At 41.0% G+C, this 22848-nt stretch overlaps 1 pseudogene; it reads left to right on the plus strand.

The window, feature by feature from the left end:
- Positions 1-14515: 14515 nt before the first annotated feature.
- On the plus strand, positions 14516-22219 carry LOC149127221 (elongation factor 1-alpha 1 pseudogene; annotated as a pseudogene).
- The last annotated feature ends 629 nt before the right edge of the window (positions 22220-22848 follow it).

Consider the following 22848-nt stretch of genomic DNA (forward strand, 5'->3'; position numbering starts at 1 on the left):
GTCTATTTCTGAGAGTGGAGTATTGAAGTCCCCCAGTACTATTGTATTGGGGTCTAAGTCTCCCTTTAAGTCCCTTAACAAATCTTTTAGATAAACTGGTGCCCTGTAGTTAGGTGCATATACATTGATAATTGTTATATCTTCTTGTTGAATTGATCCCTTAATCATTATATAGTGCCCCTCTTTGTCTCTCTTAACAGTTTTTGTGGTAAAGTTTATGTTGTCCGATATTAAGATGGCTACGCCCGCTCTTTTTTCATTTCTGTTGGCATGGTATATCTTTTTCCAGCCTTTCACTTTCAGTCTGTATGGATCTTTGTTGGAAAGATGTGTTTCTTGTAAGCAGCAAATAGATGGGTTTTGTTCCTTAACCCTATCAGCCAATCGGTGTCTTTTAACTGGACAGTTCAGGCCATTCACGTTCAATGTGACTAATGAAAAGTGGTAACTTTGCCCTGCCATTTGCCAAAGATAAGTTCTAATATATGCTTTGAATTCCCTGTGATCTTTTGCTGTGAGCTTTCCTTCCTTTATCTTCTTTCATATTGATGACCGTGTTTCTGTGTTTCTGTGTGTAATACATCTTTAAGCATCTGTTGCAGGGCTGGACGAGTGGCGACAAATTCTTTCAATTTCTGTTTGCTATGAAAAGTCTTTATTTCACCTTCATTCACAAATGAAAGCTTAGCAGGATATAATATTCTGGGCTGGCAGTTGTTCTCTCTTAGTACCTGGGCTATATCTCGCCATTCCCTCCTAGCTTGTAGAGTTTCTGATGAGAAGTCAGCTGTGAGTCTGATTGGAGATCCTCTGAGAGTAATCTGACGTTTCTCTCTTGCACATTTTAGGATCTTTTCTTTATGTTTCACTGTGGAGAGTTTAATTACAACGTGTCGTGGTGAGGGTCTCTTTTGGTCGTGTTTATTAGGGGTTCTGTGAGCTTCCTGTACTACTAGGATTTCTCTGTCCTTCTCCAAACCTGGGAAATTTTCTGCTAATATCTCACTAAAAAGGCCTTCTAATCCTTTCTCTCTCTCCATGCCTTCAGGAACTCCTAGAACCCGAATGTTGGGTTTTTTAATAGTATCCTGAAGATTCCTGACAATATGTTTCAGATTTCTAATTTCCCCTTCTTTTCTTTGGTCTGACTGTATCCTTTCCTGTTCTCTGTCTTCTAAGTCCAATATTCTCTCTTCTGCTTCACCCATTCTGTTTGTAAGGCTCTCTATTGTGTTTGTCATTTGATCTATTGAATTCTTCACTTCAGTCACTATCCCAGTTTCCTGTTGTACTAGTTGTTTCGTTTCATTTTGATTCCTCCTTAATATTTCATTTTCACGAGAGAGATTTTCTATCTTGTCCATTAAGGATTTCTGTAGTTCAAGAATTTGTTTTTGAGAACTTCTTAATGTTCTTATCAATTTTTTGAGATCTGCTTCTTGCATTTCTTCTATGTCATCATCTTCATAATCTTGAATTGGGGTGTCTTTTTCATTTGAGGGCGTCATGGTGACTTCCTTGTTTTTATTACCTTGGTTTTTGCGTTTGTTATTTGGCATATTGGAGATATTTGGTTTCTTCACTGTGGTGCTTTTTCTTGTTATACTATGACTCTAGATTAAGTGGACTATCTGTTTTTGATGGAGCCTTAGGGCTTGAGATGGGTGTGGCCTGAGAGCTCTGTTTGGTGTGCCAAAGGTGACACTCCCAGGTTAGGCGTGGTAAATCTCTCTCTCTCTCTCTCTTTTTTTGATTCAAAAGGGAAGTAATTCCGCACAGCTGAACGAAGTTGGAGGTAGTTAGCAGGCAAATGATATACCCACAGGAGCCAGAGATCGGAAGCTCTTTCCCAAGGACCACACAGGGAATCTGTTCGGCCCTCAGAGTGGGCTCAAATTCTCCTTCAGTCTCCCACTGGGTTGCCAAAGTTACGGAATTGTAGCATCTCTGGAGAGTGCTCACGTGAATTCCGTGAGTTCTCTCCCCCACTGTCTCTTTTTTCACAGTCTCAGTTCAGTAGCACCACAAATTTACTAGGTCCTAATCTCCTGTTAATTCGCACCGCCCAGAGTCAGGTTTTTCTGCTAGGCTCAGGGCCGGTGCAGACCTGAGGTCGCTCTGCTTATGACGTATGTCCAAGATGGCGCCTGCTCTTTGTCTTGCTTGCCCTTGAGAGGTGAGCGGAGAGAGAGAAACCTGCGTCCGTACCAGTCACCTTTTTTTTTTTTTCCTCTCTCTCTCTCTTCCAGTTAGCCTGGAGAACTTCCCCCCCCCCCCGGGGGGGTTGTTCCCTCTAGTCTCCTCTCTCCGCTTGCCTGCCGGTGTCTCGGGCTATTGAGGTTCGGCTCACCTCGCGTTCCAGCGCTGGTGTGTTGAGTCTGCCGCTGGTGTCCCGAACTGTGGGCTCCCACGCTCTCCACGCAGGTCCGCTGTGAATCACGCGTTCCGGAAGAGTTTCTTCTGCTGTTTCCTCCCCTACTCTTTCTTGAACCTGCAGTATCTCCACTTTTATTAAACTATCTCTCCCCGGACTATCAGTGTGCTCCCTTCCTATTCCGCCATCTTGCCTCCTCCCCGGAAATAATGTATTTTATAGACTCCCAGATGGTGTGTGGTGATAGCTATCCTTGTGCAGATTCTAAAGCCATTTAGTCTGAGCATAGACTTTTTAGTGCCTTTTTCAGTGAACATGCTACTGTTGGAGTATACGTGGGAGATCCCATCTACAGTTTCTACACAAGAATGAGTTAACTATCCAGAGCCCTCAGGGGCAACAGAATTGCTGGGTTGAGGACCTAGTACACCTTAAGAGTTATTTTAGGCAAATCTAACAATAGAGCTGATACTTTGTGAGACGCCCTCCTGTTAGCCATAGATGCCCTTTAATTTCTAAGACCTCTTGCACCTGGTGGAGCCTGAACTTCAAGTGGCTGGCCTAAAGTCAGCTTGGTGACTTCCTCCACCAAGAGTGCTGTAGCAGCAACAGCCCTTAAGCATGCAGGCCACCCTGTAGCCACTGAATCTAGCTGTTCAGAAAAATAGGCCACTGGTCATGGACATGTACCAAATTTCTGAGTCAATACTCCTAGAGCAACCCCCTGTTTCTCTAGTATAAACAGGATGAATGGCATACTCAGGTTAGAAATTCCTAATCCTGGGGCTTCTGTTAAAAGCTCTTTAATTCTTTGGAATGACTTCTGTAATTCCCCTGTCCAGAATTTGTGTTTCACACACAGGCTTGGCTATTAATCCAAACCCTGGAATTTATATTTTACAGAATCCTGCCATTCCTAGAAATGTCCTTAGCTGCTTTTATTCCATCTGTGATTACCCTTTACATAGAATAGCTTCCTTTCTCCTGACCAAGAGTATGCTTTTTCGGAAAGAAGACCTTTCTCTCTGTCTCTCTCTCCCTCACTGCCTAACTATGCCTGTCAAAAAAAAAAAAAAAAAAAAAAAAAGAAAAGAAAAAAGAAAGAAACCTGGGCTTTTGTTGGGAAATTCTGTATCCTTGCTTTTCCAGATTCTTGGTTTAATGGGATTCATAAGAAACCATCCTCTAGGCAGTTTTAGCACACAATAGGATGCATTGAAACAATTGTCTCATTAGCCTTAAGGCCTTTAACCATTTTGTACTCTCCTCTCCATATGACTTTAAAACAGGCAAGATAGAGTATTCAGGGAGATGTGGATCCAAGAGTCCATATTTGAGAAACTAAATTAACTTTAAAGAAACACCTAAGGAAGATAACAAATCTCGCAGAAGCATTAGACATAACTAAAACTTATGAGACATAAGAATACCCTATACTTAACAAACACTTTAAAAGAAAATAAATCTTCGAGAAAAAGTTTTACCACCAACTCTAAAACTGTAACTCTTTGAAGATACAGTACCTGCATGAGAAATTAGTACACAGGGACACCTGTTGTTCATTTTAACAATTAACAGCCTATGTATGATGTCAGTGATCACCTGAGCACTTGACATGAGCTGCCTAGGCTGTGGAAGCCTTTTGAATCTGCACACTCTGTCAGTATTTAGATAAGGACACAAACAACGTAGAATTTCTTTTCTCCCTAGAGAAAAGGACATCCTTCTTTGATGACCATTCCTTCCACTGGGGGCTCACCCAGTGAGGTCCTTCATGTAGGGACACTTTTTGCACCAGTGTCCTGGCTTTCCATTTCTGAAATGCTCTCATGGGATTTTCAGCCAGATCAGATGCCTTATGGGCTGATTCTGAGGTCAGAGTGCCACTTACTGCTGCTGGCACTGGAGGAGCCTGCTGTATGGACTGCTTCCCATGTTGGAACTTGCACTCCTCATTAATCCTGTCTATTATTGTTTCTAAACACGTAATCATACTATATGATCACTTTCACACTTGAAATTCCATTTTTGCCATCCAGCTCAAGGGGATTTGGGACCCCTAGGCAAGTTTTCAAACTGCAAACTTAGAAGTCCAAGTCCGTAAGGATGTATGCAGGACTATATAACTGAACAATCACTTTGTAGGACCTGAAGAGATAAAACAGACACAGTTCTTTGCAAGATAAACTATCCCTAAGCATGTGACTTGGATATATGGCATTAGGTATAATACTTACACCTTAGAAGCTCATTTGTACATAAAATGGGGTCCACTATTTTACCCAGCCCACTGAGGGGATTGTAAATTTTTTTTCCTCTTTTATTTTTTTAACCTAGTGTGAAGCTTAAAATATTGCTTAGTCTGAGAAATGTCATTCTAGACTGCCATGCCACTCCTTGGATACCAATTCTCAGGAGGGCCAAAAGAAAGCCGCCTGGTCTGAGATGATGTTGGGAGGGCCTGAAATGCCTGGGAATAGAATCCCAGGAGGCCAAGAGAATGAGTGTAGGACAAAAATAACAAACTAAAAGAATAAACCTGTGCTAAAGCTGAACTAGCATGAAGCTAAAATAACAAATTAAAATAATACACCAGTGTTAAAGCTGAACCAGGGTGAAACCACAAGAAATTAAAATAATAAACCAGCATTAAGGCCAAAATAACAAGCTAAAATAATAAAATGTCACTCCAATAATTAGGCATGCATCACGTGGACAGCCACAGGGGCCACCATCATGGGGTGGAATCTGTTGCCCGTCTTCCAGTAAGCGTGGAAGTCCCCATGAGGGCCACCATCTTGGTGACCCCATGTCCTGCCTGGGGAATGCCATCTTGGTAACCTCGTGTTTCTAATGGAGGCTGCCATCTTGGGACAAAAGTTCTACCCTCCATGGCAGGAAATGGAGACTCCACCAAATTTAAAGTTCTGCCTTCCTGATGCTAAAATATTTCTGTTATCGGTGAATGGCAGGGTTCTTGTCTTTGTGCAAGAAAAAATTCAGGCGTGAGACAGAGAGTAGTGGAAAGTAAAATAGCAAGGTTTATTAGGGAAGGGACATCGTAAGAATGGATGGGGGCCGGTGCCGTGGCTCACTAGGCTAATCCTCTGCCTTGCGGTGCTGGCACACCGGGTTCTAGTCCTGGTCGGGGCGCCGGATTCTGTACCGGTTGCCCTCTTCCAGGCCAGCTCTCTGCTGTGGCCCGGGAGTGCAGTGGAGGATGGCCCAAGTCCTTGGGCCCTGCATGGGAAACCAGGATAAGTACCTGGCTCTTGGCTTCGGATCAGCGCGGTGCGCCAGCCACAGCACACTGGCTGTGGCGGCCATTGGAGGGTGAACCAACGGCAAAGGAAGACCTTTCTCTCTGTCTCTCTCTCTCACTGTCCACTCTGTCAAAAAAAAAATAATAAAATAAAAAAAAGAACAGATGGGCACCTCTCCAGACAGAACCTGAGAGAGAGTGCCCAGTCGCACAGACTGGGGGAGAGCGAGGTTACATGGTTGAGTGGAGAGTACACCTGGCCAGGCCAGGCGGGTGGCTCAGCAGAGAGGCAGAGGGTTGAGCACGCAGTCCAGTTGAGGCCGGGGGTTTTTAAGGGGATGGGTCTTTGTCTTCTCACCTCTGCTCCTCTTGGAACAAAGGACTTCTTGGATGTAAACAGAAAAACTCCTATCTGAGTTTTTCCCCTGAAGTTATCAGACAGGGGGAGGGTAGAAGGAGCTGGGTGCATTTGAAGTGCAGATGCTGGGCTGCACCTGGAAGATTATCAGGCAGAAGGGGCAGGGACCCCTCTGGCAGGTTATCTGGCAGGAGGGGGCAGGGCAGGATGCGAATACTGGGCTGCCCCTGAAAGGTTATCAGGATGACTTTGAGATGCATATGCTGGACCTAGATGTCAACTCTTTAGGCCTTTATGTCACACACACATAAGCTCATATCTGACTTCCTACCTAACATTTCTAGGCAATGAGACCTGCTCCCCTGTCCAAAATTACCAATTGAAAGCATGCCTAGGCTGGCGCCGCGCTCACTAGGCTAATCCTCTGCCTTGGGGCGCCAGCACACCGGGTTCTAGTCCTGGTTGGGGCGCCAGATTCTGTCCCAGTTGCCCCTCTTCCAGGCCAGCTCTCTGCTGTGGCCCGGGAGTGCAGTGGAGGATGGCCCAGGTGCTTGGGCCCTGCACCCGCATGGGAGACCAGGAGAAGTATCTGGCTCCTGCCTTCGGATCAGCATAGTGCGCCAGCCGCGGCGGCCATTGGGGGGTGAACCAACGACAAAGGAAGACCTTTCTCTCTGTCTCTCTCTCTCACTGTCCACTCTGCCTGTCCAAAAAAAAATAAAAAATAAAAAAAAAGAAAGAAAGCATGCCTGGCCAGTGCTCTGGCATAGCGGGTAAAGCTACCACCTACAGTGCCAGCATTTCATATGGGCACCAGTTCAAGTCCTGGCTGATCTAGTTCCAATCCAGCTCTCTGCTGTGGCCTGGCAAAGCAGAAGAAGATGGCCCAAGTGCTTCAGCCCCTGCTCCTCTGTAGGAGACTTGGAAGAAGCTCCTGGCTCCTGGCTTTGGATCAGTTCAGCTCTAGCCATTGCAGCCAACTGGGGAGTGAACCAGTGGATGGAGGACCTCTCTCTCTCTCTCTCTCTCTGTGTGTGTGTGTGTGTGTGTGTAACTCTGAATTTCAAATACTTAAATAAATCTTTAAAAAAAATCATGCCTGATTTGAAAAGCAAAGACCCTGAAGCAGACCAGAATTTTTTGGTACTGTTTAAGCCTGTCTGCGAAACTTAAAAAAAAAAAAGTCTTAATTTTTCCATTCAGAAACTATGTAAAATGTCCTTAAAAATACATCACAAATAATTTCAAAACTTCTGTATATTGATAAACTCTCACAAACTGGCTCTCTGCTAAAACCTTTCTCCCACTTTTCTGCCCAAATTCCGTTAAAGCTAACATCACATTCTCCTCAAACTACTGAAAGGAAAAGCACCAAAAAAATCAATCCTTGCATTTTTTACAGCCTCTTCCCAAATGAGCACTGAGGGGAAGTTTGACCTGAAGCAAATGCTAATACAGCACATTCCTGAGGGAAGCAAGACCAGGGAGAAGAGGCGGGGATGCAGAAACAGTGTGAAGCAATTGGAAAGTCCCTTACCATGCAGCCCTTTTTAAACAGACCAAACAAATATTTAGTCCCTCCATGATCACCAACTGTTATCATGGGACCTACACTAAAATTAATATTTTGGGTTCTTGTTGCAAGCTTAGAGAAGCATTCTAAACTTAGACAAGACAGGAAACATGACAAAGCTCAGAATTTATTTGAGGAAGTGAGAGGAATACAAAGGAATGCAAGGGCGTCATTTAAGGGAGAGCAGGGTCAGGAAGATAGACTGGGAGATCCATACCAGGCACTGGACAGAACAAGGGCTACATGTGGGAGTCCACAGGCCAGAATCACTTGGGGAAGCCACGTGGGCAGGAGTGGTCATGAAACAGGCAGCATGTCGAAGAACAGGGCTACATTTCTCAATAAAATACATTAATTCATTCTGAAATGTTTGATAATTTTATCAGCTCTAAAGCAAATTTTACATCTCTAATTGCTTCATAAACTCTAACTCATTCTGAAATTTTCTTACAAACTTCTGCTATCAAGAAAAATATAAATTGATTGGTCAAGTTTTCTTCAACTGGTAAGTAGTCTTGTTTTTATTTTTTGTTGAGTTTCACCGCATTTTTGTTAAGTTTTTGTAGTTTCATATTTGTTAATTCATATGTCAATACACAGGATCATCCTGAACATTAAATATAAGCTTCCTAGAAGTGATAGATTAGTTGCATTACCTATCTCTTGGCTAAAGACAACCCCAAGGGTGGAGATTTGCCACAGCAGTTGGGGTATCACTTGGAACACCCTCGTCCTGTACTGGGGTGTCTGGGTTTGAGTCTGGCTTCCACTTCTGACTCCAGCTTTCTACTAAGGGACACCCTGGGAAGCAGCAGGCGACAGCTCAGGTAGTTGTGTACCTGCACCATGCAGGAGACTGGACTGAGTTTCAGGTTCCTGGCTTGAGCCTACTCCAGCCCCGATGCTTCCAGCATTTAGGTAGCAAACCAGCAGATAGAAGATGTCATGCTGTCTGTCTCTGTCTCACTCTGCTTTCAAATAAGATAAAAGTCTCTTAATTTTTAAAAATGCTACTCCTGTATGGTATTTTTATATGGAGACTTCTAATTTGAGAATATTTGCCAACATTAACAAATACTTTGGATTCTACAATATTCAGATTTCACCAAAAATTTAAAATTAAAGAGAAAAGGGGGTTTAGCCTCCTATATCATCTGTATGTCTTTAATAGGTAAAAAATGTAGATATGGGGAGATGTCTTTTGTTTGAATTTTAAATAAGGTATACAATTTTCATGTATTTCATATCTACAGATTTAGAAATATAGTGTTATTTCTCACCCTACTCTCCTTCTTGCCCACTCTCCCACCTTTCCTCCTCTTCCCTCTCCTAGTCTCACTCTTAATTTTTACAAAAATCTATTTTCAGTTTACTTTATACTCATAAGATTAACCCTACAGTTAGTAAAGAGTTCAACAAATAATATGATGAATAAAACACTGTTCCTCAACAGTAGAGATAAGGGCTGTAAAAAAAACATTAAATCTCAGAATGTAAATTTTAGTCTTACACATTATGTTTTTGGTATTCTATTAGTTACCACACATCAAGGAAAACATATGGCATTTAAGCACTTTGGGACTGGCTATTTCACTAAGTATAATGGTTTCAGTTGCATCCATTTTGTTGCAAAAGACAGGATTTTTTTTTTTTTTTGCTGCTAAGTATTATCATTTGTTTTGTTGTATTTGTGTTTATTGAGCTCTCAATAGATTTTGGATATTAATCCTTTATAAGTTTAGAGTTTGCAAATATTTTCTTCCATTCTATCATTTGCCTCCTCATTTTGCTGAGTGTTTCCTTTCCAGCACAGAAGTTTCTCAGCTTGATGTAATCCCATTTGTCAGTTTTGGCTTTGATTGCATGTGCTTCTGGGGTCTTCTCCAAGAAGTCTGTGCCTATGTCATTGTCTTGCAGTTTCCCCAATATCTCTACAATTTGATGGTACTGTGTCATAGATTTGGTCATCGATCCATGTTGAGTGGGTTGCTGTGCAAGGTGTAAGGTAGGAGTTTTGTTTCATACTTCTGCATGAGAATCTCCAGTTCTCCAGAAGACCTGTCCTTTCTCCCGGGATTGACTTTAGCTACTTTGTCAAAAATAAGTTGTTTGCAGGTAGGTGGTAGGTGGGATGATTTCTGGGGTTTCTATTTTGTTCCACTGGTCTACAGCTCTGCTTTTTGCTGTTGCTCATTTTCTTTTGTTTTGTTTTGTTTTGTGCCAGTACTAGGCTGTTTTGATTATAACTGCTCTAGAGTATGTCTTGAATTCTGGTATTGTGATGCTTCCAGCTTTGTTTTTATTTTTTTAAAACTTTTATTTAATAAATATAAATTTCCAAAGTACAACTTTTGGATTATAGCAGCTTTTCCCCCCCCATAACCTTCCTCCCACCCGCAACCCTCCCATCTCCCGCTCCCTCTCCCATCCCATTCGCATCAAGATTCATTTCAATTATCTTTATATACAGAAGATCAATTTAGTATATACTAAGTAAAGTTTGTACCCACACAGAAACACAAAGTGTAAAGTACTGTTTGAGTACTAGTTATACCATTAAATCACATAGTACAACACATTAAGGACAGAGATCCTACATGGGGAGTAAGTGCACAGTGACTCCTATTGTTCATTTTTTTTTTTTGAAAGGCAGAGTTAGACAGTGAGAGTGAGAGAGACAGAGAGAAAGGTCTGCCTTCCGTTCGTTCACCCCCCCAAATGGCCATTATGGCTGGAATGCTGCAACAATCCGAAGCCAGGAACCAGGTGCTTCCTCCTGGTCTCCCATGTGGGTGCAGGGCCCAAGGACTTGGGCCACTCTCCACTGCACTCCCGGGCCACAGCAGAGAGCTGGACTGGAAGAGGAGCAACCGGGACAGAATCCAGGACCCCAACCCAAACTAGAACCCAGGGTGCTGGTGCCACAGGCGGAGCATTAGCCTAGTGAGCCACAGCACTGGCAAACCTATTGTTGATTTAACAATTGACACTCTTACTTATGATATCAGTAATCTCCTTGGCTCTTGTCATGAGCTGTCAAGGCTATGGAAGCCTCTTGAGTTCGCCAACTCCAGCCTTATTTAGACAAGGTCATAGACAAAGTGGAAGTTCTCTCCTCTCTTCAGAGAAAGGTACCTCCTTCTTTAATGGCCTGTTCTTCCCTCTGAGATCTCACTCACAGAGATCTTTCTTACTTTTTTTTTTTTTTTTTTTTTTTGCCAGAGTGTCTTGGCTTTCCATGCCTGAAATACTCTCATGGGCTTTTTAGCTGGATCTGAATGCCTTAAGGGCTGATTCTGAGGCCAGACTGCTGTTTAGGACATCTGCCATTCTATGAATCTGCTGTTGGATTGTTCTCTCCTTTTTAATTATATCAGTTAGTATTAGCAGACACTATTATGTGATCCCTTTGACTCTTAATCCTATCCTTATGATCAATGATGAACTGAAACTGATCACTTGGGATAGTGAGATGGCATTGATACATGCCACCTTGATGGGATTGAATTGGAATCCCCTGGCACGTTTCTAACTCTATCATTAGGGTTAAGTCCAATTGAGCATGTGCTGAACTGTACATCTCCTCCCTCTCTTATTCCCACTCTTATTTTTAACAGGGATCACTTTTCAGTTAAATTAAACACCTAAGAATAATTGTATGTTAATTAAAGAGTTCAACCTATAGTATTAATTAAAACAAAAAAAAATACTAAAAGGAATAAAGTAGTAAGTTGTTCTTTGACAGTCAGGAGAAGGGCTGATCAAGTCATTGTTTCTCATAGTGTCCATTTCACTTCTACAGGTTTCCTTTTAAGTGCTCAGTTAGTTGTCACTGATCAGGGAGAAAATGATATTTGTCCTTTTGAGATTGGCTTAATTCACTCAGCATGATGTGTTCCAGATTCTTCCATTTTGTTGCAAATGGCCAGATTTCATTTTTTACTGCCGTATAGTATTCTACAGAGTACATAACCTATAATTTCGTTATCTAGTCTTCTGTTGATGGGTATTTAGGCTGATTCCAGGTCTTAGCTATTGTAAATTGAGCTGCAATAAACACTGAGGTGCAGAAAGCTCTTTTATTTGCCAATATAATTTCCTTTGGGTAAATTCCAAGGAGTGGGATGGCTGGTTCATGTGGTAAGGGTTACATTCAGGGTCTGAAGAATCTCCAGACTGACTTCCATAGTGGCTTTACCAGTTTGCATTCCCACCAACAGTGGGTTAGTGTCCCTCTTTCCCTACATCCTCATCAGCATCTGTTGCTGGTAGATTTCTGTATGTGAGCCATTCTAACCAGGGTGAGGGGAAACCTCATTGTGGTTTTGTTTTACATTTCCCTGATTCCAGCTTTGTTTTTCTTGTATAATATTGCTTTAGCTACTTGGGGTTCCTTGTGTTTCTATGTGAATTTTAGCATCATTTTTCCTAGCTCTGGGATTAATGTCATTGGTAGTTTGACTGGAATCACATTGAATCTATAAGTTACTTTCAGTAGTAGTAGTAGTATGGATATTTTGATGACATTGATTCTTCCAATCTACAAATATAGAAGATATTTTAACATGTGTTTGTTTGCTTTCTTAAATGTTTTGACCTCATTGGTAAATTTATTCCAAGGAACTTAATTTTTGTAGCCATTGTGAATATGATTGATCTTAGAAGTTCTTTCTCATCTATAGCATTATCTGTATACAAAGGCTTTTGATTTTTGTGCTTAATTTTATATCTTATCCTGCCACTTTATCAAATTCTTTTATGAGTTCCAATAGTCTCTTAGTGGAATCTTTTTATTCCACTATATATAGAATCATGTGATTTCCAAATAAGGATAGCTTGACTTCCTCCTTTCCAATTTGTATCCTTTTGATTTCTTTTTCTATCCTAATGGCTATGGCTAAAACTTCTAGCAATGGAGAGTGGGCATCCTTGTCTGGTTTCAGATCTTAGGGGGAATGTTTCCTTTTTTTTTTTTTTTCTTTTTTTCTTTTTTTGACAGGCAGAGTGGACAGTGAGAGAGAGAGACAGAGAGAAAGTCTTCCTTTGCTGTTGGTTCATCCTCCAATGGCCGCCACTGCTGGCATGCTGCAACCAGCGCACCACGCTGATCCGACAGCAGGAGCCAGGTGTTTCTCCTGGTCTCCCACGGGGTGCAGGGCCCAAGCACTTGGGCCATCCTCCACTGCACTCCCGGGCCACAGCAGAAAGCTGGCCTGGAAGAGGGGCAACTGGGACAGAATCCGGCGAGGGGGAATGTTTCCAAATTTTCCCCATTCAATAAATGCTGGCTGTAGGTTTATCATAAATTGCCTTGACTATATTTTGAGGAATGTTCCTTCTGTACAATACTTGCTTAAGTTTTTCATCATAAAACGATGTTGTACTTTATCAAATGCTTTCTCTGTATCAATTGAAATAATCAATGATTTTTGTTCTTCAGCTTGGTAATGTGATATCACATTTATATATTTGAGAATGTTGACCTATACCTGCATACCAACGATGAATCCCTCTTGGTCTAAGTGAATTACCTCTCTGATGTGTTGTTGGATTTAATTAGCTAGCATTTTTGAGGACTTTTATATCTACATCCATCAGGGATATTAGTCTGCAATTCTCTTTCTCTGTTTTATCTTTTTCTGTTTCAGGAATTAAGATAATGCTCATAAATTGATTTTGGGAGGATTCCTTCCCATTAAATTGATTTGAATAGCTTGAGAAGAATTGGAATTGGTTATTTAAATGTCTAGTAGAATTCAGCACTGGAGTCATCCAGCCCTAGCTTTTCTTTGTTAGGAGGGACTTTATTACTGATTCAATCTCCATCTTGGTTATTGATATGCTTAGGTTTTCTATGTCTTCATGAGTCAATTGTTGGTAGATTTTACATGTCCAATAATATATCCATTTCCTCTATATATGGCATATAGCTCTTTGTAGTAATTCATGAGGGTTATTTTTATTTCTCTGGTACCTATTGCTACATTTCCTTTTTCATCTCTGATTTTATTGATTTGAGTCTTCTCTCTGTTTTTATGGTTAGTTAAGCAAATGGTGATTAATTTTGTTTATTTTTTAAACTAACTTTTTTTGTTTCAGTTTTGTTTATTTCTTCTCTAATATAAATTATTTCTTTCCTCTTACTAATTTTGGGTTTCACTTGCTGTTGTTTCTCTAGTTCCTTGTGATGTATTGATAGCTCATTTATTTGGTGCCTTTCCAACTTCTTGATATAAGTACCAATTGCTATAAACTCCCTCTTAGTGCTACTTCTTCTGTGTCCCATAAGTTTTGGTATAATGTATTGCTGTCCTCGCTCATTTCCATGTATCTCTCATTTGACAAATTGAATTTCTAATATTTCATTTTGATTTCTCTTCAAAATCTCAATTTCATGGAACAATTTTTCATCCATGTCATGTATATATTTTTACTCAAAAATTTGCTTCTCATTTCTTCTGAGTATTCCTATGATTAATCTTCTGAATTCCATTTCAGTCATTTCATCAATCTCTTTGTCTTCACATCTGAATACTGAAGTGTTGTGGTAATCCTTTGAGAGGGCATATTGTTTATCTTATTGAATTTCTGCTTTTATTTTTAGGCATTTGTGGAAGTACTTGTTGTTTTTTTCCATAGGTGGTTTTTATCTTTGAATTATACCCCTGTGGCTTATTGGAGTGTCTGCCCTTCTAGTGAATAGCCAGAGGCATGTGCTGGGTGTGGCCAGGGAGCTCTTCTCAGTGCTGCAGGGTGGGGCCAGGGAGACACCCAAGTTGGGCATTGTAGATCTTCTTGTTAGCAGAAAGGAGGGTATAATCACCTCAGTGCAATCACACCCTTACCACTCCTTCAAGGTGATCAGTGCCTGGGAATTAGCCCACAGTAGGCACATGAATCATCTGCACATGAAGCACACAGAGGATCTGTGCAGCCTCCAATGTGAGCATGGATTCCCCTGCAATGACCCACATGCAATCAGGGAGATCTGAGTGTGTGGAACTGCCCACGGTGATTGCCGAGAGACACAACTACACCCTGTGCACTCTCATGGAATCACAGTTAGGAAGCTGTCTTATTCTCATCAGAAATGAAGAGACTAACCAAAAGGTTACATTCTAAAGATATATCACCACACATTTTTTGTAATGAGTTTCCTGTCAGAACACAGGTGTCACGGAAACCACCATTAAGATGGGAAAAGAAACAGCTCATGTCAACATCATCATCACTGAACACAAAGATTTGAGAGATCTGAGTTAGTCCACCCTACTGGCCATCTGATCTATAAATGTGGTGGCATCCAGGAAAGAACCATTGAAATATTTGAGAGCAAAGCTGTTGAGACTGGAAAGAGTACCCTCCTGTGTGCCTGGGTCACAGATAATCTGAAAGTTAAGCATGATCTTGGTATCACCATCGACACCTCCATGTGGAAATCTGCCACGAGCAAGTATTCTGTTACCATCATTGGTACCGTGGAACGCAGAGTATGTATCACAAGCATGATGCCAGGCACATCTCAGGCTGACTGTGCTGTCCTGATTCTTGCTGCTGGTGCCAGTGAATTTGAATCCGCTATCTCCAAGCATGGGGAGATTACTGAGCATGCTCTTCTGGCTCACAGGCTGGGTGTGAAACAGCTAATTGTTGTTAACAAGCAGATTCCAATGAGTGACACTACAGCCAGAGAGATATGAGGAAATCATCAAGGAAGTCAGCACCCACATGAAGAAAATTGGCTACGGCCCCGACACAAGCATTTGTGCCAATTTTAATCTGGAAAGGTAACAAAATGCTGGAGCCAATTATTAATATGCCTCGGTTCAAGGGATGGAAAGTCACCTATCAAGATGGCAAAGCCTGTGGGACCAGGCTACTTGAAGCCCTGGATTGCATCCTCTCAGAAACTTGTCCAACTGTAAAGTCTTTTCATTTTCTCTTACAGGAAGGCTACAGAATTGGGGGTATTGATATGTCCCTGTGGGCCAAGTGGAGACTGATGTTCTCAAACCTGGCTTGAAAGTCAACTTTGCTCCAGTCAACACCGCAATGCAAGTGAAGTCTGTCAAAACACTCCATGAAGCTCTGAGTGAAGCTTCCTCTGGGGGCAGTGTGGGCTTCCGTGTCAAGACCATGTCTTTCAGAGAGATAGTCATCATGGCAATGTTGCTGGTAACAGCAAAACAGGACCCATCAGCGGAAGCATCTGACTTCACTGCTTATTCTGAACCATCCAGGCCAAATCAGGTACACAGCTCACATTCTTGCAAATTGGCTGAGCTAAGGGAAAAGATTGATCACCCTTCTGGTAAGAACTGGGCAGATGGCCTTAAATTCATGAAATCTTAAAATGCTGCCAACAATGATTTCTGGCATGCCTGTTTGTGTTGAGAGTGTCTCTGACTCTCTTCCTCTAGGTTGTTTTGGTATTCTTGGTATGAGATGGAGAATTGTGGGTATCATCAAAGCAATGGAAAAAAGTCAGTGGGAGTTTACAAGATCACAGAGTCTGCCCAGAAATCTCAGAAGGATACATGAATGTTATCTTTAATACCTGCCACTCCCGTCTTAATCAGTGGGGGAAGCATAGACTTAGAACTGTTTTTCTGAATTGGCCACTTACATTTAACACTAAGAAGCTCTTGATGATAGCAACATATTGTAAAACATTCAGAAGGAAAGTGGCAAGTTTTGTGGACTGGACCACATTGTGTGTGTGTGTGTGTGTGTACATGTGCGTATATGGCAGTTTTAAGTAATTTTTTAAAATCAGTACTGTTTAGTGGAAACAACTGGACCTAAAGTGTCTCAAAGAATTTTGAGAACCTTTAAAATAAAGTTTAGTGAGTAAAAAGAAATATCACTCTATAAAAATATTGGTTATTGACCACTTTCTTAGTGATAAGATAGGTTCACCATTTCACCTATGTTCAACATATTGTCTTGAATAGATTTCAGATGCATTCTTTGGAGAAAAATTACAGTGTTGAGGTGGAGAACATTAAAATTGCCACTGAATCTGTAGTTTTAAACACTCATTAATACAGAACTCTAAGATTTCATGAGTGTGCTGTGACTCATCTTTCCAGAATTGACTTCTACTTCTTAAATGGCTTGGAGTTGGAAAGCTAACAATATACTTTTAAAAGTATATAGTAAATTCATCTTCATGACAAATTATACTTGCATGAAACAGACAAATGTTCTCAGAAAAAAGACTCATATAATTACAGAAAAATCTATTTGAAGACATTGGAAATTGATGTAGCCTTAAGTGTCAAAATTTTTGAGAAAAGACAACTAGAAAAAGCAGTCAGGAGATATCAGTGGCTGGTTTTCCATGACAGCATTTCCTAGCTCTGCCAAACCATTGGTTAAGGACCGAGGGAGAAGTCCAAGTGGAGGGTTGCCATTAAGGAGAAGAGACAAACAGAAATTTTGGCAGAAGTTCAGGTTGGAGACATAAGAATTAAAGATGGGTGGAAAAAAGGTCAGAGTGAAGGGAGAGGCAGAGAGTTGCACAGATAGATTTGGCTTGTTTCTCCTGAGAACACATATTAAATCCTGAAGCTGCAAGTGGCAACAACAAGTCGATAATGAATGCAAACGGGAAGTGATATTTTGACAATCGTGTGCAATGGAAAAACAGTGATCAGAGGTTAGGAGTAAGCAAGAGGAGCAAACTTGAACTGCACACTGGGCTTTCACTAGGATTACTGGTGGCTGGACTCAGAACATCAAACCTGAGAAGTGGAAACCTCCCAAAACTCACATCAGTGCAAATTATGATCAAATTGAGATGCTTAACGTCAATGCCATTTTCATATCCAAGGAAAAGGAAAACTGTACCTGGAGGATTACACACTATAAAGACTTCATACACAAGACCAGACCTCTACTAAAAATTATGTCCAGGACAAAGGAGCAAAATAACAGAACAATAAGAAAAACTAAAAGGTAAAAAATATAAGCAAACGCATGAGTCATGCAGATACTGCAGATAAGTAAACAAATTAACATACAGGAAAATGAAAAGAGTTGACAAAATAAATAAAGTGAAGAAAATAACATAATATTGAAACCTAGAGAACTATTAAGTTATAAGAAAGATATTAGGGGACTGGCACTTGGCGTAGCAGGTAAAGCCGCCACCTGCAGTACCAGCATCCCATATGGGCAGCGGTTCCAGACCCGGCTGCCCCATTTCCGATCCAGCTCTCTGCTATAGCCTGGGAAAGCAGAAGATGGCCCAAGTCCTTGGGCCCCTGCATCCACCTGGGAGACCCAGAGGAAGCCCCTGGCTCCTGGCTTCAGATCGGTTCAGCTCCAGCCGTTGTGGCCAATTGGGGAGTGAACCAGCGGATGGAAGATTCTCTCTCTCTCTCTCTCTCTCTCTCTCTCTCTCTTTCTCCTTCTCTCTGTGTGTAACTCTGTCAAATAAATAAATAAATCTTTTTTAAAAAAAGAAGAATATTAGGGCCGGCGCCATGGCTCACTAAGCTAATCCTCTGCCTGTGGCGCCGGCACCTCGGGTTCTAGTCCTGGTTGGGACACCGGATTCTGTCCAGGTTGCTCCTCTTCCAGTCCAGCTCTCTGCTGTGGCCCAGAAGTGCAGTGGAGGATGGCCCAAGTGCTTGATCCCTGCACCCGCATGGGAGACCAGGAGAAGCACCTGGCTCCTGGCTTCGGAGCACACCAGCCTTAGTGGCCATTTTGGGGGTGAACCAACGGAAGGAAGACCTTTCACTCTGTCTCTCTCTCTCTCACTATCTAACTCTGCCTGTAAAAAAAAAAAAAGGATATTAGAGTATATTTAGAATGAAGATCAAAAAGAAAAGTGAAGGAGTAAGAGAACAGCATGTAAAATTATGTATGATACAGAAAATTTTTCAAATATGCATCACTGGAATCACAAACAGGAATTAGAGACTGATGGAGGGAAAGCAATACAAGAGAGCTTCAACAAAGGTCACAGAAAACAGAATTAAAAAATAAGCTCATGTTGATTTACAGAAAATTGAACCCATGCATCTGAGGAGTATTTGAAAAGTCAATGGAAATATGTATTACTGGAATGCTAACAATGAATTTCAAACTTTTTTGCTCAAATAAACTGAATTTCATTTTCCATGAGTTTTTTTAAGTACCTTCATATTTGAAGGGACAATGGCTAAACTTTTTAAAAACTATTGGAATAAATACATCAACCTACAGATTCAAAAAGCTTTATGAATTATAAGAAGGATTAGTATTACTGTTCACCTGACAGCAAAAGCAATGAAAACCCTCGAAGCAAAGATAAAAAGGAAAGTCTTAAAAGTATCAGAATATCAAGGTATCTGATTTTGTAGAAACAAGAATAGGATTTACGGTTTATTTTTCTACAACAATTATTTAAGCCAAAACTAATGGCAGGATCGGTTTGAATTTATAAAATAAACAAACTGTGGCAACCTAAATTCCTATACTGGATAAAAATATGAGAGCTTTTTAAAAGTTCAGAAGAAATGTGTATGAGAAAAAACTGCAGGGATTTCAAAATATTTTGCACCAAAATAAACATCTTTTAATTACATTTTCCATGAACTTTTTGAGGTACCTTTATATCATCTCCCCCTAACACACACAAAAAAAGGCAAAATAAAAATAGACTGAAACAGCCAACTGAAATAAATCTTATTCTGCTTACTTCCACTAGGATAAATATTCAGGCATAAGAAAAATGCCTGAACAGAGAAACATAAAGGCACAAAAACAACAAAGAATAGCTGTATGGAGTTGGGGGTAAATATAAACTCATAACAACTATGGAAAATAACAATGTGCTTACCTAAACTGTTTTTGCAGTTAGGGTATGTCAGAGCAAAGACAAAAAGAGCAAGCAGCATGGAAGTGTCCTAAGCATCTAACATTTTTAGAGAAATAGTTTATGATATTTTACAGTGAACTGTAATAAGTTTAGAACGCAGGTTCTAATTTTATGTCATACACCAGGACAACAGTAAAAGGATATGACACTTTAAAAACTATAGAAGGGAAAGTAGAATTACAAGAAATTGAAAAGCCCAAACAATGATTTTGTAGACAGGGTTATCATCCTAACCCCCAATATTCCAACATGTTAAAACTTGGAATATATTTGCATGACCAAGAACAGTTAGGGCTGACGATGGAATTAAGGATGCAAATCTAGCCTTATGCTGGAGAAATTATTCTAGACTATCCTGGGAGACCAAGTTTGTCACAGGCATCCTTATGGATCCTAAATGGAAGATGGGGACAAAGCAGAGGGAACAAGAGACTTGGAAGAGTAGAAAGCCTTAGCGTGAGGGAAGTTACAGACATGGAGCGTGCAGCAAAGCGGCCTGAAAATACAGGCAGCCTGTCCCAGCAGGGAAAGCGGCTAGGAAACAGGAGCACAGCCCTGCCAATGCCTTGGTTTCAGGTCAATGAAATCCATTTTGGATATCAGACCTCCAGAACTAGAAGATGAATTACATGTGTGTTTAACACCACTAAGTATGCAGTAATCGGTTACTGCAGCGGTGACATAGCTAGGGCAGACCAAAATTCAGGAGGAAATTGAAAAATTATCAAGTGAGATGGGGCTGGCTTTGTGGCCAAGCCGGTTGAGCTGCCAGCTGTGTTGCTGGCCTCTCAGAGCACAGATTCAAGTCCTGGCTGCTCTGCTTCTCATTCAGCTTCCTGCTAAAGCCCCTGAGGAAACAGTGGAAGATGTCCTGCTATCCAGGTGGGAGCTCGGATGGGGTTCCTGGTTTGGTTCCACTTGGCCCTGTCTGGGCTGTTGTGGCTATCTGCATGAGCAAGCGAATGGAAGATATTCCATCCCTCTCTTTCTTTCTCTCTCTCTCTGTAACTGCCTTTCAAATTAATAAAATCTTTTTAAAAAGTTAGCAACTGAGAACAAAGAAGAAAGGGGATGTGAACTTGAAGCACATCAAAGTTACCTTAAATGTCAATGGATTAATTATCAAATTAAAATATAAGCATAACCACAGTGTCGTTATATTCATATTGTCTTAAGAACAAGGACACAGGTAGCTGGATAGTATAGTTATTATGAGAAACAGATACACTATGCTAATACTAGCCAAACATTTAAGTGAAGTACGGTGATATTAATATCCAAAATAGTGGCTTTTATTGTTTTCAGTTATTAGGAAAAATGAGTTTTTTTATAATAGCAATCATCCAAGATATTTTAATCATATCAGTATGAAGACAAAAAAGAGCTTCATGATCTATAAAGCAAAACTGATAGATGTAAAAGAGAAATTTACATGGTATACTTTTTTAAGATTTATTTATTTATTTAAAACACAGATTTATAGAGAGGCAGAGGGGGAGAGAGAGAGAGAGAGAGAGAGAGAATGTCTTCCATCTACGGGTTCACTCCCCAAGATGGCTGCAACGGCCAGAGATGTGCAGATCTGAAGTCAGAAGCCAGGAGCTTCTTCTGGGTCTCCCACATGGGTGCAGGGGCTCAAGACTTGGGCCATCTTCTACTGCTTTCCCAGGCTATAGCAGAGAGCTGGATCAGAAGTGGAGCAGCCGGGACTTGAACTGGCACCCATATGGGATGCTGGCACTGCAGGCAGCGGCTTTACCCGCTACACCACAGCACCGGCCCCAGTATGCTTTTCTTAATAACTGATTTTAAAGCAGGGGAAAAGTGCCAGAAGTAAACAAGAAGTCTGAAGAACACATGCATTAGGTGTTCAACACTGCAGCAAGAATCTGAGAGGGGGCACTTGGGAGAGAAGAAGGGTGACTTTCGCACACTTTTGGAGGCTCACAATCCAACATCTGTGGCCTCACTGATCTGACATGTGATGACGGCAATGGACAGCGGAGCACATGCAGAGGACTGCACAGGGTGCCAGGAGGCAGAGAGGGACAGGGAACACATTCATCCTCCGTGCCCCTCTGCCTCTCCTTGTAAAGCCACCATAATTCAATCATGGGCGCTCCATCGCTGCAGCCCAATCTAATCAATTTCCAAGGCACCATCCTCAGGCTGCATAATTGGGTTAGTCTCCAACCTTAATCCATTAACAGAAGATTCTTTGTATACAATGTTTAAAACATGGGCCTTCCTGGGTAGGACATGCAAATGATATCCAAACCATAACAACATTTATCAAAATATAAATGACATTTACAAAGCATTGCAACCAAGATTGAGAAAATACACATTCTTTCTGAAGCACACGGAACCTACAGTAAAAGGGATCATGGAAAGAAAGCTCAAAAACCGCTAATCATTCAGAGTATGTTACCTAACTACAATGAAATTAAACTAGACATCCACAATGAATTGATAAACATCTTCAACATGTTGGAAATTATTCAGCATCTTTAAAATGACCCACAAGTCCAAGAAGAAATCACAGTGGGAATTAGGATTTTGAATGTAGTAAAAATGGAAATGAAAATAACAAAATGGAAGGATCATAGCATGGACTGAAATGATGAGCACAGAGGCCTCCGTCCATCCAGACGCTGTCTGTGACGTGCAATTGTCCTGCAGCTCTTTCTCAGGTAACCTGTGCTTTTCAAAACCTCAACTTTGACCAAGCCAACTTCAGAACATCAGCCGTGGACAAGGGAACGTCTACTGGATCTTAATGAGTGAGTTTTAAGTCGTAGGCCCACTGCAGAAAGGGTGATTAGGGACTTCATTGTTTGCATCTCCTTGCACCTGAATAACACATAGTGTGAGGATCAATATGAAAATGGCCTGCATCTCCTTAATCACTCATCAAGTCTGTTATCTCCCTCCAGTTCAGTGAGGTATTCTATTTTCAATGCTGTTGATAACCTCACATAAAGCTAGAATGCTTTAAATTTCACTCAGTGCATGCACTCAGACTGCAAGAAAAGTATAAAATCTGTAACCAAACTTGGGCGTGTAGAACAGCCAGCTCAAGCAAGTGACCGATTGTTTCCAGGTTTATAATACTGAATGAGTTTTAACTTTGATTTTCCACAGAGTGATGTATTACGTTAAGAAAATTTATAGAGTTAAGTAAATATATCAGAAACAAAGACAAGATAAAGAAAAATTCAGAAACTTAGGAAATTAGAGCAAATGTAATAGTAAATAATTAGAATTAAATATAACACTCATGGAAATAGAAATCAGTTAACAAATATTTAAATGAATAAACCATTAGAAACAATAAGAGAATTCAGTAAGTCACTGAATTTTAGTAAAATTGTAAAACTTTTAAAAGACTGACCACACTAGATGTTGA

The sequence above is a fragment of the Oryctolagus cuniculus genome, chromosome 4, assembly GCF_051225735.1.
Source record: "Oryctolagus cuniculus isolate XC-2025 breed Fujian yellow rabbit chromosome 4, ASM5122573v1, whole genome shotgun sequence".
In the NCBI taxonomy this organism is placed as follows: Eukaryota; Metazoa; Chordata; class Mammalia; order Lagomorpha; family Leporidae; genus Oryctolagus; species Oryctolagus cuniculus.